We start from the raw sequence: 17015 nt of genomic DNA on the forward strand, positions 1-17015 counted from the left end.
ATCAGGACCGAGTAGGCAACATAAACAGTGTATTTAGTTCTGTATAAGGCTGGAGATAAAAGGATAATGACCATAGGAGGAGGAAAGAGAATTGCATCAGCCTCTGGAATGAAGGTTCTTGTTTGTGTGCATTAAAGGAACTATTATTATTCCGTAGAAATATCCATGGAGATCTGAAGTAACTGTGTGAGCTGGGATTAAGTATATGTATTAGGTCTTCGTAGCATATGAAGTTGTCAAAATGATCAGTCCTAGAACTGGTCTATGGAATCTTCTGACATATGAAAACGTAGCAGGGTGCTGAAAATACAGACCCAGAGTGTTTAAAGAAAAGAAAAAATGGTATTTATAATCAAAAGAAGGAAAAAAGGATCAGAGTTTGTTCCTGCCAAGAGATTAGGACAAGAATTGATTTGTGATTTCTGGACAAATGTAAGGAAATAAAACACAAAAAGCTGAAAAACAACAGTGTAAGTACAAGCACACAAAGGCAGTAATAGAAAAAAAAAAAAAGGGATTATAAAGGATAAAGCTGATGCCTTTAATGCGCTGCTTGGCAGTATTAAAAGCACAATGAAAAGCAAACAAATTCTGCAGTGGATACACAGAAGTAGTGAAAAGCCAAAAGGTATCTTCATAGCTGCTGGATGACTGTACTTAGTGGAGCTTACCCCATTATAGAGAAGCTGTTAGAGGAGAGATGAGGATTCAGCAAAGGTCAAACTGAAGTGGTCTGGGGTCCTGAGGATCTGAAAGTATTATGAGAGAACAGGAAAATAATATTTTAATAGCATTTAGAAAACAGAGAAGGAAAGTGATCAACAGAGGGCCTTGTTGAATTATAAGAATGTGCTGGGAATAAAATGAGCAGATGCTACAAGAATACTTGAGCTGGTGATGCATTTAAGAACAAGGAGCTGTGAACTAAAAGTGAGAGGGGGCCATGCACATTAATTTAACCACATTTCCTTAGAATAAAGAGTAATGCATCAAATAGACTTTCAAGAAGAGTAGGGTAAATGCTCCAAGCAATTTTAAAACATTAGCTAAGTTTTAACTTTCAGAGTGTGGGGAGAAAAGTGGCTTTCCAGCAGCCCTTCAGTCCCCCATAAAAATTTTCCAGACTTGCTTTGAAAAAGAGCTTTGTACATCTAATTCCTCCTAACATCAGTGGAATGGAGTTAGAGAGTAGAGAGTAACTGACTACTGGGATTGTTCATGAAAGTCCAGGCTAAAGAGTGAAAGAAGAGGAGGATACTGAAGTTATGTGGAAAATGTGCATCCAGTTGACCTTGCTGTTTAGCTGGACCTTCTCCCAAAGTCTCTGTTGCTTGACAGTTTTACACATGAAATACTCTATTTCTTTTTTCTTAGTAGATGCTTTTCTGAAGACACAGACATCTCAGCCCAAAAACAGCTTCTGCAAATCGAAGTTAGTAAGCACTCTGGATTGTTTGCACCTTGCTCAATATCTGCAGCAGTTAGACTTTTGGAACAAGAACACAGAATCTTCTCTAAAAGGCTACAGATGAAGTCATTCTCCAGTGGAATAAAAGCTTCTAGTGAAACACGCTCATTTTAATTTAAGATGAATGAGATTGAAACTGTATTGCCTCAAGATAATTTCCAGCTGCACTGTTGGTCAGTCCTAGCTCTTTAGCACTTATAGCTTGGTTAACCCTTCTAGTTCTTCAGAGATTGCATTAATCCTGTTTTTTTACTCAGCCTTCCCCAGGCACAGAACTTTATTAGGGAAGAACAATATGTATTGCTGTGCTAGTGACTGAACAATGCACAGCAGAGCTGAAGGCAAAGGATCCAAACCACATTTCAGCTTTGTCCACATTTACTTCAGTATGTAGAGCATCATACACAGTACTACTATTTTTTTCTGTTTTCTGCTATATTTTTAATTGATGACTTGCTCTAATTATACTACTAGGTGTCAATTTAAACTATAGTCATCATCAAAACAAAGTTTGGTACGTTCTGTATTTGACAAGTCATGTTCTCACTGAACGGTCGTATTTTGTGGATTTTTTTGGTGTTACTTTGACTAAAAAGCAGTCTGCTCATTAGCTTGCCTAGATACTTGCTGCTCTAACAGGTCAACATTTTCAACACCTTGGTTGTGCAGGTGATGTTTTTCAGACTCTAAAAACATTGCTCTGTCCTGAAGCAATGATTTTTGTCTTGGTCGAGTGAGAATTTCAGTAGTTATCACGGTAAATAGAACTAAGTTATAAATATGGATTTTTGCATCTGAAAAAAAAAACCCAGTGTTGCCAAACGAATTCTTGCAGGCAAAACCTAAATACTTATTTTTATTCATGAAGCCATCAGTTTTTCCAAAAGGTATGCTGCAAATTCACATATTGAAATCTGTGGGAGGGTTCTATCAAGCATGCAATTACTACAGCGTGAAGTCAGTAATATTTGATAGAGACTGAAAACTGGTACCGTCAGTGACCCAGTTCTTTGGACAATGGCAATGGGAATATCTTCCATCTTCTGCACCCTTCCCATTGACGTGACTCTGGTGGTGGGTATTCTATTGTTTCTCACAGGTGATGTTCACAGATTAAATTGATCTTGCTCTGAGGTGATATCCAATGTAAACGTTCTTTTCTGTTTCGTCGTATCTCTTTGGAGGCTTGGTTTACTGCAGGAAGAAATGTCAAAGTTCTTCTATCAATCAGGCAAACATCATCTCTTCTGACAGGAATTTGCTCAGTTTGGTCCTGTATATGGTGAACATAAAAGTGCACTTGTTTCTCCCTGGTATTTTTAGTTTTGGAAAGTCCTTCAGCAGGGAGTGCTGCTTAATCACTCAGTGTGACTTCGTCTCTTCTAGGTAGGCTTTTGGTGAAAGCCAGGATGAACGAATGGGTCCTCAGAATAATTTTTAGGGGAAAAATTGGATGTTTACTGCTACATGGCATGAACTTCATGGTGCCTCTTTGCCATATGATGTCTACCACTTGGGGTGAGTTTTTATCTCCCAATTAGCTAGAAAAGAAATACACTTGAGAAGTGTTGAAGGTTTGTGCTTGCTCTGAGGCAAATGATCTTTGCAGATAATGAAGGCAGCATTGTATCCTTACAGCAAATTGAAGTGGAAACTTGTGGGCTTTTCTGATTGTGTGGTTTTGTTGCTGTCAATTATTTCTTGGTTGGTTTCTTTTCCCCTCTTAACCAACAGGCCAGATTTCCACGTGGTGCTTTTAGTCCATCTTTAGTTCTCTTGGAGCCTGGCTGGTTTTTATCAGTTGAGAATTTATGTCTTGAAGGGAGTGCCTCTATCAGATGTACTCGTTTTCCCAAGGAAAGAACTTCCCATTCTGCAACCTGCCTTCTCATTCCCAGTGCTTTTCAAACGTTGTAATATCTTAGCACTTTCTAAATGTTGCAAAGGATTTGAATAACTTCTACTTCAGCATATGGTATGTATCATCAGTGTAATCCACTACAGGTTCTGAGAGCTGATAGCAAACTGCATGAGAGAGTCTATGCGGAAAGTAAATGAGATGGGGAAGAACTTTAAATATGGAATTAGAGCAACAGTGAGATAAATCAATAAAACCCATTTAAAACATTAGGATAAAGTAATTTGCTTTGAATGCTCAGGAGAATTTACTATCTTGTGTTCAGTTTGTATCCCATGTTTACTTAATTTTGTCTTCTGCCTGTTTGTAATGGGTTTTTTTCTGTGTTTTTTTAAAATTTTTTTTGTTTTTTATAACTGCGCATATTTGAGGTAATTCAAGTAATGAGAGAAATTGATACTTGCAGTATAAAAATGACTGTCCAGGTGTCTTGGATGGCATTGAAACCAGTTCTGGAAGTAAACAAGTAACATTCAGGATGTTAGTTCTTCTTCACCTGCAACTTATTCTGCATATCTTGTAGAGAAACTGATGCTTCAATTTACTGTGCCACCTGGACTCTTTTACTTTGTGCCTTAAGCAGAAAGACTCTGTACTCTCTGGAGCTTTGTTATACCTCATGCTGTACTTTCTGATGCATCAGCTCATGGAGAGAAGATAATGGCACAGAGTTGTTGGATGTTTTTTTTTCCATTCCAGTGAAAATGCTTTCATTTAATTTGTGAATGTTTCTGTCACTCCACTTAAAGCAATGTTCGTGTATTTGGTTTTGCACAAAAGGTGGAAACGCTGCCTAGTTTCTCTTCACAACCTCAGTCCTTGACTTCAGCAAACCATCAGAGGCTGAATTCCTCTTACAGCAACAGCTGCAGGAATTAGGAATTTTAGAGGGTCACACTTTATCACATGCAAGTACAGTGTGTCTTGCTTCACTGGAGCTGGACTCTCGTAGATTTAATTGAACTATGTTGCCGTTGGGTTTTTTTTGTTTTTTTTTTTTTTTTTACTGCTGCTTGGTCTCACTTTATTGGATATCTTAGCCATAGCTGTTAAAAAGCAACATTAGAGCTGAGCAAAAAATAAAATTGCAGAAGAACAAAATGTTACAGGAGGCAGATATCCATGTGTGTTTTATAGAAATAGGACTTAGGTTGCCAGAGGCGTTGTTTGTGACTTTATAGCCAAGTTGAATGCTCTAAACCACGTACAAAACTAAAAAGTGACATGATGTAATGCAAGATTTAAAGATGTAGACAAGCACAGAGTTGTTTGTCTTGTCCTGAAGTGTAGAAAGGACCTGTGGTGTTTGTGGAAGGAATCACCTTGGATGGACATATTTAACCCTTAACAGCTTAATCTTCTCATGCTTTCTCAGCTATCTCTGTTGAGACATGGGCTACATGACAAGTTTTATGTTTTAAACAGCTATTTAGAAATATATTAGAAATTACTTGAGAAACTATTATGTAGGTTTTAGAACAACACCAGCAATACATGCCAGCAGTTGTTTTCAAATGGCCATTAAGCAAAACTTCCACGCTTGATCACTCTTTTTTTGAGCTGACATGGGGCTTTTGATGTTGCTATGAGATGATGATGGCAGAGATACTTGCAATGTAGACATGCTGCTGTCTAAAATCCCTAAGGACAGCAAGGAGTAACTACATGTGATTGTCCATATTCGATCTGTTAGCAGTTGATATACCTTAAGTTGTAAACTATTACATGTCAGTGAAATTATACTAGGCAAGTTTCTTTTCTCCTTATATTCCACTAAGTGGCAACAAGAAGTTTCTTTAGGGGGAAAGTCATAAATATGGTGAGTCTTGTGAAGCGTTGGGTGATGACATAGTCTGTGCTGGTACAAAAGGCTCAGAATGAAAGGTTAGAAGAGCAGTTGAGGCCAGTTTCTTACTGGGTCTCTGTGGCTTGCTTGAGGCCCACAGCTTAAAGAGTCCTTGAAGCAGATTTTGCATTGAGCACTAAATAAAACATTTTCTGTCACTGTTTCAGACAGTAAATTCCTTAAAATAAAAATACTTCTAAATAATTTACAGGTTATTGAGGATATATCTTCCAAATTCAGAATGTCTACGAGTAAAATAAAGCACTAATCATACTAATGTTTTTAAATTGAAATTCTTTGAAGGCAGAGCTGTCCACATACATTGGGAATATGGTTGCTGTGCTTTTGTTACCTATGCATCAGTGGTTATATATTTTTTTTCAGTTTGAGTCTGCTATTATGATGAGGCTTCTGTCTGTTTTCTGCATCTAAAGGAAAGGATTGGTTCAGAATATTGAAATACAGAGGTTTTTTTTTTTTTTTCCTGCAAATCTCTCACAACTGGTACAGTCCAATCAAAATCAGCTTTCACGCTGTGTCTGGTGTTGCTGCCAAAGGCTGCCTGCCCTGGGCTGATGTTGATGTTTCTCTTCCACTTCTGAGAGTATTTGTCATATTGTCTCAATCAGGCCAAATGAAATACAAACTGGAAGCAAGAGAAAGATTGGGAAATCAGTTGTGGTGTGAATGAATATGTTTGGGGGCTCTTGGGGGCTGAAGCCTGGAGACTGGGGCAAATGGGTGCTATTGAGAACTGCATTGCCTACCTGGAAGAAAAAAGAGCTGTATGGTGTTTGCTATTTATGTTGGAAGCAGTTGTTCCTTGCTCATAAAAGGCTCAGTGATCTGATCCAGAAATAGACTTTGTTGCTTGGAGGCACGAGTTGTGATCAGTAGAAATGAACAGTGAGTAACCCATCAGCTGAAAAATGCCACATACAGAATCCAAACTATTAGAAACCCCAAGAAAATTCATAGGTGTCAAGTTAGGTTTGTGAATAATTCATAAATAACAGTTTCCATGTTACAGAGTAAATCACTCAGGAGGTTCTGCTCACCACCTTCTCATAGTAGTGACTTCTGAGCTCGTGTAGTTGGTGCATTTATTATTTGTTTTGTTTGTTTCAAAACAATATCTTTATGATTAATTTAGCTGAATAGCTGTGCCAGGAGTGCGGCTGGCATCCATTCTGCTCTGCCAGCATTTCACAAGGAGCACAAGGACCTTTTGTTGAACAGGTGACCTAACAGGAAAAAGAATTTAGTTAATGTCAGGATAGCCTTTGACATTGCTTCCTCAAAACCCCACTTCCATGTGTGCAGAAAGAGCAGTGCAAAGCATTTCCAATCGTATTACAAGGGTTTGCAGAGCAGAATGGTGTAGAAAAGTGATCCAGCACGGGGAGCTGGTAAAAAGGGCTGGGTTTATACTGCAATGCTTCAGCATTATTTTTCTGTAGACTTGCTCCCCACTTTGAAAGACATTTCATACTAGTAAAATGTCAGTGATTTTATTCATTCTACCAAGCATATGATCACCCTTGCTGAGATCAATGTTCCATTGGATAAAAGTTTCATCTTTGCTTTGTTTTTGTGTCACTGCTATAAGCAGAACATCTGGCCTTATGGGACAAGGAAGGCATGTGGCTTCTGAGAAGAGGCAGCAGAACAACTCAGATTCTGCTGCTCTGAATGTAATGCCTCCTGTTTAGTTCCATGGCATCTGCAACAGTTCCTCGCTGCCTTCCATCCCCCCTTCTTGGCTTTCTGTGCCCAGCGCTGAGCACAGGCCGTGCCTGCAGCCTGCCCTGGGCTGCTGTGTGCCCAGGCTCCTACCCAGTGCTGAGGCCTGGGCTGTGCCCTCACCCTGAGGGGCAGAGCTGTTCCCACTGGGGAGAGCAAGAGGGGACACGGGAGTCCCCAGGCAGACCCTCAAGTACCCACATGGAGAGGCACAGACTGGTTTTGCTTTTTAAAGTATTGCTTAAGGTTTTATTGCTATTACTTTGTGTTGTCCTTTTAAATTGGTTGTGGCCCAGTGTTGAAACAAAAGTCCCAGTGGAGCAACTGCGGTGGACCTTCATGCTGCCCTTGAGCCCTTCTTCCCGTCCAAAGCCAAGTCCTCTGCTTCTCCAAAGGAACAGCCGCCTCTGTAGCTTCTGTGCCAGCGCCTGGAGGCCGCAGGGAGCTCGGGGCCGTCCGCTGGACTCCTCGTGCTGTGGTGGTGCAGCAGCTGAGAGGACACCAGTCCCAGTCCTGCCCTCTTGTCAGGGCTCAGCTGGAGGCTGCAGGAAGCTGAAAGCCATCTGTTGGACTCCTTGTCTTGTCCCGGCGCAGCAGCTTGTAGGACAGCAGTGCCAGTCCTTCCCGTCTCCTCAGAGTTAGGGGAAGAAGAGGTGAGAGGTCTTGGGGAAGGCTGAGGATGGAGGGCGGGGAAGAAAGGGCGGCAGGGAGCAGCAGCTGGCGCAGGGGCTCTCTGGCGGATGGTGCCATTTCAACGCCAAGATGGAAATGGAGAGCCCCTGGTGCGCCGCCGATGGAGGTAGCAGCGTCGCCAGGCAGACACGATGTTGTGGTGCCTGCCCTGCCTCAATGGAGGTGGATCCACCTCCATAGGCTCTTCCTCCAGAGGGATGTCCACCTCCATGGGCTCGACGCTGCTGTCTGGTGGATCGACATCCATCGGCTCAGGTTTGCTGCTGCTCCCCTGAAGCCGCCGCTTCTTTGGTGGAGGAGGATCCATCCTCCTCCACGAGGGACAACACTGAAGGTGGGAAATGACTTTCAGTTGCTCCTTGGGCCACAAGTGTGCCAACAAGTCGCTAGTCTACTAGAGACTGACGTTCTGTTGTCAGGGTCCCTGTATTTATAGCGGTTGTCAGGGAGGTGGTTTGTGACATCAGAAAGCCATGGCAGTGTGACCGTTAGAATGTCCCATGGTGACCAAAACATGGCTGTGTTGGGCGTGGGGAGGCAATGGCCTGAGAGCAGCCATAGCTTTCAATGGGGATGGAGGGTGCATATAATTTGAAAGATGAATAGAAATAAAACCAGCTCACAGTAATAAACAGAAAAGCCAACAAACTTTGAGGCAGTGCGTGCTGTTGAGATCCTACAGTCATTTGCATGAGTTCTGGGTACAGTGAAGCACATTTGAAACATTTATACACCAATGCACACAGCAGGCGGGAGTAGGTAGAGCAGCTGGAAGTCTTGTCACTGTCCCATAGCTGCAGTATCATTGGCATTAGCAAAATGTGTTGGGAAGAGCCCTGTGCCTGTTGTGTCATGATGGACGGTTACTGGAACTTCATCAGAGACAGGCAGGGCAGTTGTGGGAGAGGAAGTGAAGTGTTGCCACCCTTCTGCGATGATGACACTGATGATGTATTCTTTAAGGACCTGAGAGGTACCTGTGGATCAGGTGCTCTTGTCCTTACAATGACTTCAACTTGCCAGACGTTAAGGGTGAATATGACACTGCTGGTATAAAACAAGTCCAGAAGAGTCCAAAAAATGGCTTGATGGTAATTTCTTGGTACAGGTTCTAGGGGAACCAATGGGGAATGATGCTTGTAGGTTTGTTGCTTTTAAACATTGAAGTTGAAGTTTCAAATCCTTGGTGGCTGGTGGGAATTTGTCACAGAACTTCAACCTAGGATATCAATACCACCAATATCTGCCTCTGATGTCCTGGGCCAATGTAATAAAATAGGAGGCCTTACTTTTGGAGCTGTTCTCATAGCTTGCATTGAATAGGATGAGCTTGGAGTGTGACCTTTGCTTCTGAAATCCTCTGCATCCTCTGGTAGCACGTCAGAACTCAAGAGTAAGCTGGTGATTAGATTTTTAACAGATAGGAGTTTAAGTCCTTATTGAGCTGTGTGGAAGATGTAACATGGCTGTAAGCAGTGATATGACATGTAACCAGAATCAAGAGCATGGGGATCATTTTGTATCCTCTGATAGTTGAGGGAATCCCTAACACATCCTTCCAACAAGCACAAGTCATGGCTGCTGTAAATACTAGGGTCTGCTTTGTACAAAGATTCAAGTAGTGCATAAAAGCATTCTGCAAATATATGTATTTTGTTACATTAATCAGCGTGCAAGGTCATTGTGTGTGTGTATGTTCCATGTGTTAACAAGGTGAGGCAGAAGCCCCAAAGAAAATAGAAAATCAAGTCTATGAATTATCATTTTGAAATTAGACAGTGTCAGCCTTGAAAGTCCTTCTTGTAAATGTAAATAATGGGACTTGGTTATTGTTATCCCTAATGATTTATTCATCAAGTAGAAAAATACCTGTATTGATAGTGCAAGATAAATCCATGCTTCTTCACAAACAGGTGGCCTAACAGGAAAAAGAATCTAGTTAGTGCCAGGATAGCCTTTGACATTGCTTCCTCAAAACCCCACTTCCATGTGTGCAGAAAGAGCAGTGCAAAGCATTTCCAATCGTATTACAAGGGTTTGCTGTGCAGAGTGGTGTGGAAAGGTGATCCAGATCGGGGAGCTGGTAAAACGGGCCGGGATTCTAATGCAATGCTTCAGCATTTTTTTTTTTCTGTAGGCTTGCTCCCCTCTTTGAAGGACATTTCATACTAGTAGAATGTCAGTGATTTTATTCATTCTACCAAGCATATGATCACCCTTGCTGAGATCAATGTTCCACTGACTAACAGTTTCATCTTTGCTTTGTTTTTGTGTCACTGCTATAAGCAGAACATCTGGCCTTATGGGACAAGGAAGGCATCTGGCTTCTGGGAAGAGGAAGCAGAACAACTCAGATTCTGCTGCTCTGAAAGTAATGCCTCCTGTTTAGTTCCATGGCATCTGCAACAGTTCCTCGCTGCCTTCCATCCCCCCTTCTTGGCTTTCTGTGCCCAGCGCTGAGCACAGGCCGTGCCTGCAGCCTGCCCTGGGCTGCTGTGTGCCCGGGCTCCTACCCAGCACTGAGACCTGGACTGGGCCCTCACCCTGCGGGGCAGAGCTGTTCCCACTGGGGAGAGCAGAAGGGGACACGGGAGTCCCCAGGCAGACCCTCAAGTACCCACATGGAGAGGCACAGACTGTTTTTGCTTTTTTAAGAATTGCTCAGGTTTTTATTGCTATTACTTTGTGTTGTCCTTTTAAATTGGTTGTGGCCCAGTGTTGAAACAAAAGTCCCAGTGGAGCAACTGCGGTGGACCTTCATGCTGCCCTTGAGCCCTTCTTCCCGTCCAAAGCCAAGTCCTCTGCTTCTCCAAAGGAACAGCCGCCTCTGTAGCTTCTGTGCCAGCGCCTGGAGGCCGCAGGGAGCTCGGGGCCGTCCGCTGGACTCCTCGTGCTGTGGTGGTGCAGCAGCTGAGAGGACACCAGTCCCAGTCCTGCCCTCTTGTCAGGGCTCAGCTGGAGGCTGCAGGAAGCTGAAAGCCATCTGTTGGACTCCTTGTCTTGTCCCGGCGCAGCAGCTTGTAGGACACAGCAGTGCCAGTCCTTCCCGTCTCCTCAGAGTTAGGGGAAGAAGAGGTGAGAGGTCTTGGGGAAGGCTGAGGATGGAGGGCGGGGAAGAAAGGGCGGCAGGGAGCAGCAGCTGGCGCAGGGGCTCTCTGGCGGATGGTGCCATTTCAACGCCAAGATGGAAATGGAGAGCCCCTGGTGCGCCGCCGATGGAGGTAGCAGCGTCGCCAGGCAGACACGATGTTGTGGTGTCTGCCCTGCCTCGATGGAGGTGGATCCACCTCCATGGGTTCCTCCTCCAGAGGGATGTCCACCTCCATGGGCTCGACGCTGCTGTCTGGTGGATCAACATCCATCGGCTCAGGTTTGCTGCTGCTCCCCTGAAGCCGCCGCTTCTTTGGTGGAGGAGGATCCATCCTCCTCCACGAGGGACAACACGGAAGGTGGGAAATGACTTTCAGTTGCTCCTTGGGCCACAAGGGTGTCACCAAGTCGCGAGTCGACTAAGGACTGATGTTCTGTTGTCAGGGTCCCTGTATTTATAGCGGTTGTCAGGGAGGTGGTTTGTGACATCAGAAAGCTGTGGCAGTGTGACCGTTAGAATGTCCCATGGTGACCAAAACATGGCTGTGTTGGGCGTGGGGAGGCAATGGCCTGAGAGCAGCCATAGTTTTCAATGGGGATGGAGGGTGCATATAATCTGAAAGATGAATAGAAATAAAACCAGCTCACAGTAATAAACAGACAAGCCAATAAACTTTGAGGCAGTGCATGCTATTGTGATCCTTCAGTCATTTGCATGAGTTCTGGGTACAGTGAAGCACATTTGAAACATTTATACACCAATGCACACAGCAGGTGGAAGTAGGTAGAGCAGCTGGAAGTCTTGTCACTGTCCCATAGCTGCAGTGTCATTGGCATTAGCAAAATGTGTTGGGAAGAGCCCTGTGCCTGTTGTGTCATGATGGATGGTTACTGGCCCTTCATCAGCGACAGGCAGGGCAGTTGTGGGAGAGGAAGTGAAGTGTTGCCACCCTTCTGGGATGATGACACTGATGATGTATTCTTTAAGGACCTGAGAGGTACCTGTGGATCAAGTGCTCTTGTCCTTAGGATGATTTCAACTTGCCTGACGTTAAGGGTGAATACCACACAGGTGGTATAAAACAGGTCCAGAAGAGTCCAAAAAATGGCTTGATGGTAATTTCTTGGTACAGGTTCCATGGGAACCAATGGGGAATTGTGCTTGTAGGTTTGTTGCTTTTAAACATTGAAGTTGAAGTTTCAAATCCTTGGTGGTGGGTGGGCATTTGTCACAAAACTTCAACCCAGGATATCAATACCACCAATATCTGCCTCTGATGTCCTGGGCCAACGTAATAAAATAGGAGGCCTTACTTTTGGAGCTGTTCTCATAGCTTGCATTGAATAGGATGAGCTTGGTATGTGACCTTTGCTTCTGAAATCCTCTGCATCCTCTGGTAGCATGTCAGAACTCAAGAGTAAGCTGGTGATTAGATTTTTAACAGATAGGAGTTTAAGTCCTTATTGAGCTGTGTGGAAGATGTAACATGGCTGTAAGCTGTGATATGACATGTAACCAGAATCAAGAACATGGGGATCATTTTGTAACCTCTAATTCGTGAGGGAATCTCGAACACATCCTTCCAACAAGCACAAGTCATGGCTGCTGTAAATACTAGGGTCTGCTGTGAACAAAGATTCAAGTAGTGCATAAAAGCATTCTGCAAATATATGTATTTTGTTACGTTAATCAGTGTGCAAGGTCGTTGTGTGTGTGTGTGCATGTTCCATGTGTTAACAAGGTGAGGCAGAAGCCCCAAAGAAAATAGAAAATCAAGTCTATGAATTATCATTTTGAAATTAGACAGTGTCAGCCTTGAAAGTTCTTCTTGTAAATGTAAATAATGGGACTTGGTTATTGTTATCCCTAATGATTTATTCATCAAGTAGAAAAATACCTGTATTGACAGTGCAAGATAAATCCATGCTTCTTCACAAACATATGCACATTCTTCAACAAGCCCTATGAAAGTGTGCACTCTTCCCTAATCTTGTCATAAAAGACTAAATTATGCTGCTGCACTCTGTGGTGGGGCAATATATTTGAACAGTTCTCACTTCTGAACGCAAACTGCATGGGTGTCCATTAATTAGAGGACTCATTCTGTTGTGTTTGCCTTCTGTAAGGGAGACAGCACTGGCTGGACACTTGAATAGGAAGGATAACTTGATTTCTGGGTGCACCTTTCTCATCTGCTTTCTGTTTTGACACATTTATGGGTTGGGATGAGTAGGGGCAAATCCCCAGTGAACCTGAAGTATCAGGATAATAAAACATGAGGGAAGTGTCTCCACTGATATGTTAAAGGAAAGGACATTCTGAATGTTTGGGATTGGATGTAACTTTTGGACTCATTTAAAGCTTGTATTTGAAACAAATTCTCTGGCACCATCTCTGCAAGAAGCCACAAATCTGCTGTGATTCTCAGTAACTGAGTCAAATTTATTTATCTTTTTTTTTTTCCTTAATTTTTAATGTATTTTTTCTTTCTTTTTTCTTTTTCCCATGTTTGATAAGCCTTAGAGAATGTTGTGTTTGGAGTTCTCTAGGTTGATAGCTAATTGCATGGGCTTAGATGCGTTCAGTAAAAGGTGTTATTCTGCAAGTGTTTAGTATAAGATTTCTTGGACTTTTTGCTCTGGAAGGTTTCACAGGCTGGCTGGTTCTAGAAAGAAAATACCAATCTAATTAGTTGCTTATCTAATATTTGATTTCTATATTTATTTGAATTTTAAAAGAAATCTCACATTGAATTTTAAACTAGTAGGGCTTAAGTTGACCTTATGTTTCCTCAGTCTTAGCTTTGATATATATTTATTTCCCCAGCCTTTGCTTTGATTTATATTTATTAGGAAAGTGTTGACTTCTAAGGAGCTTGTGGGAAGGGGTCTGTGTGGTGTTGCAGAATTTATTGCATTCCTTCACTCCTATATCAGCTGGTGTAGGTGGTCCTGGTCCTGTTCTGAGAGTCTTGGAATCAAAACCATATTGTAGTATTTGGTTACCTTGGCTATTTCATCATCCTGAGCAAACTAAGTGTTTTGGCATAGATATTTGTTGACTCCAGTAATTAAACAGCTGTGGTATGAGGAGTGAATTCAAGAAATCCAAGCCCTGTCAGTGCAGTCACCTTTGACCAAGGTGCCTTGGTTCTGTTGTCTCCCCCGAATAGAACAGAATGGTTCAGTTGGAAGGGACCTACTTACAAAGCTTCTTGGCCTCTTTAGGGATAAAACAAATTTGTGAGGCCATTGGAGTGTCTCTTGAATACTGACATGCCCAGGGCGTCAGCATCTCTGTAGGAGGCTTGTTCTAGTGTTTGGCCACCCTTGTCATAATGGAATCTTTCCTTGTATCAGCTTTGTGTACTGAAAACTGTGCATTGTAGGATATAGTTCAAGAAGTTATTAGGGATAGTCTGGACTACAGTAGCTGAGAATAGAAAAATACAACATCAAATGTGTAGCTTCAGTACTACTTACGATTTATGGGAGAATGTTCACTGCAGCAGAGGCCTTTGCAAGCTGCCCTGGAGGCTGGGTGGCAAGGCCTGCCTTTCCTTGTCTTGACGTTCCCATGTCCTACTGCATGTAATGCTCATCCACTATATGCTGAGGAAGGAAAACAATGTTTTAGAGAGTTATCTTTTCTATGAAAATCTGTTTTCGTGTTAGATATGGTTGGAAAATCAGCTCACTCTAATTCAAAAAGAGAGAAAAACTGTGTAATACATTTTCAATGGTCATGTTTGCATAATATATGCAATGCATAATCTTTCTTTCAGTTTTTTTCCTTAGGTCTTTGAGGTAAGCTTTTCTTCATGCTTTGGTGACTTCCATTGCTAAAAATGAGACAACAATTCTGGTAAAGGTTAAGAAAACCTTCAGAGCCTTATTAAGGCTTGTACCTTGACTGAGCTGTAGAGCATCTTAGACGTCGAAGTAGTAAGAACATCTTCAAAAGATTGATGAGTAATTAAAATTCACGCCTTTTCCGAGCTGCAAATGCGTTGCTATACCAAAGGCTTTACATGCTACAAGCATGTCTACAATTGCCATACAGCTGTGTGGTTGAATGCATGAAATCATGTCATGCAGCACATGTATGGGTTGAGAATGCAGAAATCAAGATGTACCAGGCTTTTGGAAATTGTAATTGTTGTACTTCACGTGATTTAAAGGTATCTGGAGCTGTAGGCAGCGTGAATGCAGTATTTAAATTGCTGTGCTTTCACTGACATTGTCAGAGTTTGGTACAAATCCTTAGTTGTGTGTACCCTTATGGCACTGGTACTATCTGGAATTTTAGATACTTCTGGATATTTTATTTCTAGCACCATTGCATATGACTTAGAGTCACTTAGTAGTTTCCTAAATGGAAAGAAGTTAAAATCTACTTTTGTATTGAGCCATATTGAAAATACTACGGAAAAAATAAGTGTGCTCATGGCCAAGAGAATTAGAGTAAGATGAGCAATATATACCCTTCAGCTCTTAACAAACTGTTTGATAGGCAAATTGTTGCATGCTGAGTCTAAGCGGTTCTGTGAGCAGGAGGAAATCATCCTCCACTGTTCTACCAAATTAGCACCCTGGATGGAGGCTGTGTGAATGCAAAATAGAAATGGAGCAAATGATCTCAGTTCTTGTTAATTCCTTTATGCCTTATTGTAAATAGAACAACTAAAATCTTGAACTGTTTAAAGTAAAAGCGTTCTGGATGGAATACGTTAGGAGGAAATTAAAACAGGATGGAATTCAGAAAGATCTCTTGGAGGAAAGTTTGCACTCAGCGTACGGTATCTACAGCGCTGTGAAATCAGACTTTCATCAAGTTATCTATGTTGAAAATGTAAACCTTCAGCCTGTTACCAGTTTTAGTGGAATATGCTGAGCCTTTGCCTTACTAGGGTGAAACATAATTGCGTGTCCTCAAAGCACAAGCTGCAAGTGGTACACATTCAAAATGGAAAGATGTGTTTTAAATGAACTGTCTGTAGGTTTGGAAATTGGATTCTTCCTTTACAGTATGAGGAGGCAAAATAGCAAAGGAAATTGTCAGGCAGCAGGACTGCTCAAATTCCATTCCTCTGGGGGCTCACATCATGGTGTTCTGTATACCAAAAGTAAGAGGGAAGACTAAACAAATGGAAAAGAGCTTGGGGTTTGTGTTTATTTATTTATTTGTTTTTAAATGTAGTTTTTATGTTTATATCACAAGCAGCAGTTGTCTGTTTTGGGTACTTTTCCTCCCCAGCTGCTGAAAATGATACGGATACAGAGCCAATCTGAGCATGGACTGTGTTTTAAGCTGTTATCATTTTTACTGCTGTTCTAGACAATGTTTTTTTAATGTAGTATATTCTCTATTCCTTTCAGTTCAGAGCTGGGAAGGGAACAGCTCTGTGCATGTAACAACACTGGGCTCTTGATGTTTGGTTGCAGTACCTCCATGTTGTTGTGTATTGCTGGCTCAAAGACGGTAAACTTCAGTCAGTATTCCACAGTCAGCTTTTGGGTACTGGGCTCTGCATTCCAGTGCGTCTCAGTGCTTTAACAAGTAACTACAGAAGACAGTTTAAATGCTCTTAAAAAATAAAACTAAAAACTGAGTAATCTTGATTGCTTGAGAAATGCACGCGCTATCCAAACACAATACCACTGCCTTGAAAAACTGATTAGCCTGATGATCCAATAGGCTACCTGTACGTACACTGACATTTAAAGGAGAATCTTATGGGTTTCATGAGGTTGCTCACCATGCTGCGTTTTGTAGATCAGTGCTCCTTGTGAATGGCAGCTGTGAGCAAGCTAAGCAGGTTATTTCAATTGAGCATCCATAGAACCTCAAGAGTAGAAACACTGTTGCATGGCTGTCAGAAATGCTGAGCTTATTTTAACAATCGTTCCCCTGGGGTATGAACTTCCTAATTTATTCTGTAAGTCTTCACCTGTGGGTAGATTGCCATCCCAGTGCCTGTGGGCAGAATAATGCATGCTGACCCTGCTGTAGCACACATAGAGTTATGCTGCTTGCAGTCAAAGTGAAAGTGGCCTCTAGAAAGGGAAGAAGTCCTAAGAACCCTCTGATATTTTTACTATGTGTTTGCCTATGTAACTGCCTATGTTTTTGGATCATGTTATAAGCGTAAGTAATGCTAATAAATACAAGTTTAAAAGTGATATGTTTTATGTTGTACATGATCACCAGAGGAAAAAAAACTGACTTACGCATTTTGAGGCATTTTCTTATTTCT

General features: G+C 42.1%; 1 protein-coding gene and 1 pseudogene across 27 annotated transcripts in view; one reads left to right on the top strand and one right to left on the bottom strand.

Annotated features, from left to right (window-relative positions):
• The window catches only part of PTPRT (protein tyrosine phosphatase receptor type T), a 391962-nt gene that overhangs the window by 119911 nt on the left and 255036 nt on the right, over positions 1-17015 (top strand). The window lies entirely within an intron of this gene.
• On the bottom strand, positions 10600-11412 carry LOC146757808 (uncharacterized; annotated as a pseudogene).

The sequence above is a fragment of the Coturnix japonica genome, chromosome 19 (genome assembly GCF_054131305.1).
Source record: "Coturnix japonica strain WE chromosome 19, WE-NBRP24, whole genome shotgun sequence".
In the NCBI taxonomy this organism is placed as follows: Eukaryota; Metazoa; Chordata; class Aves; order Galliformes; family Phasianidae; genus Coturnix; species Coturnix japonica.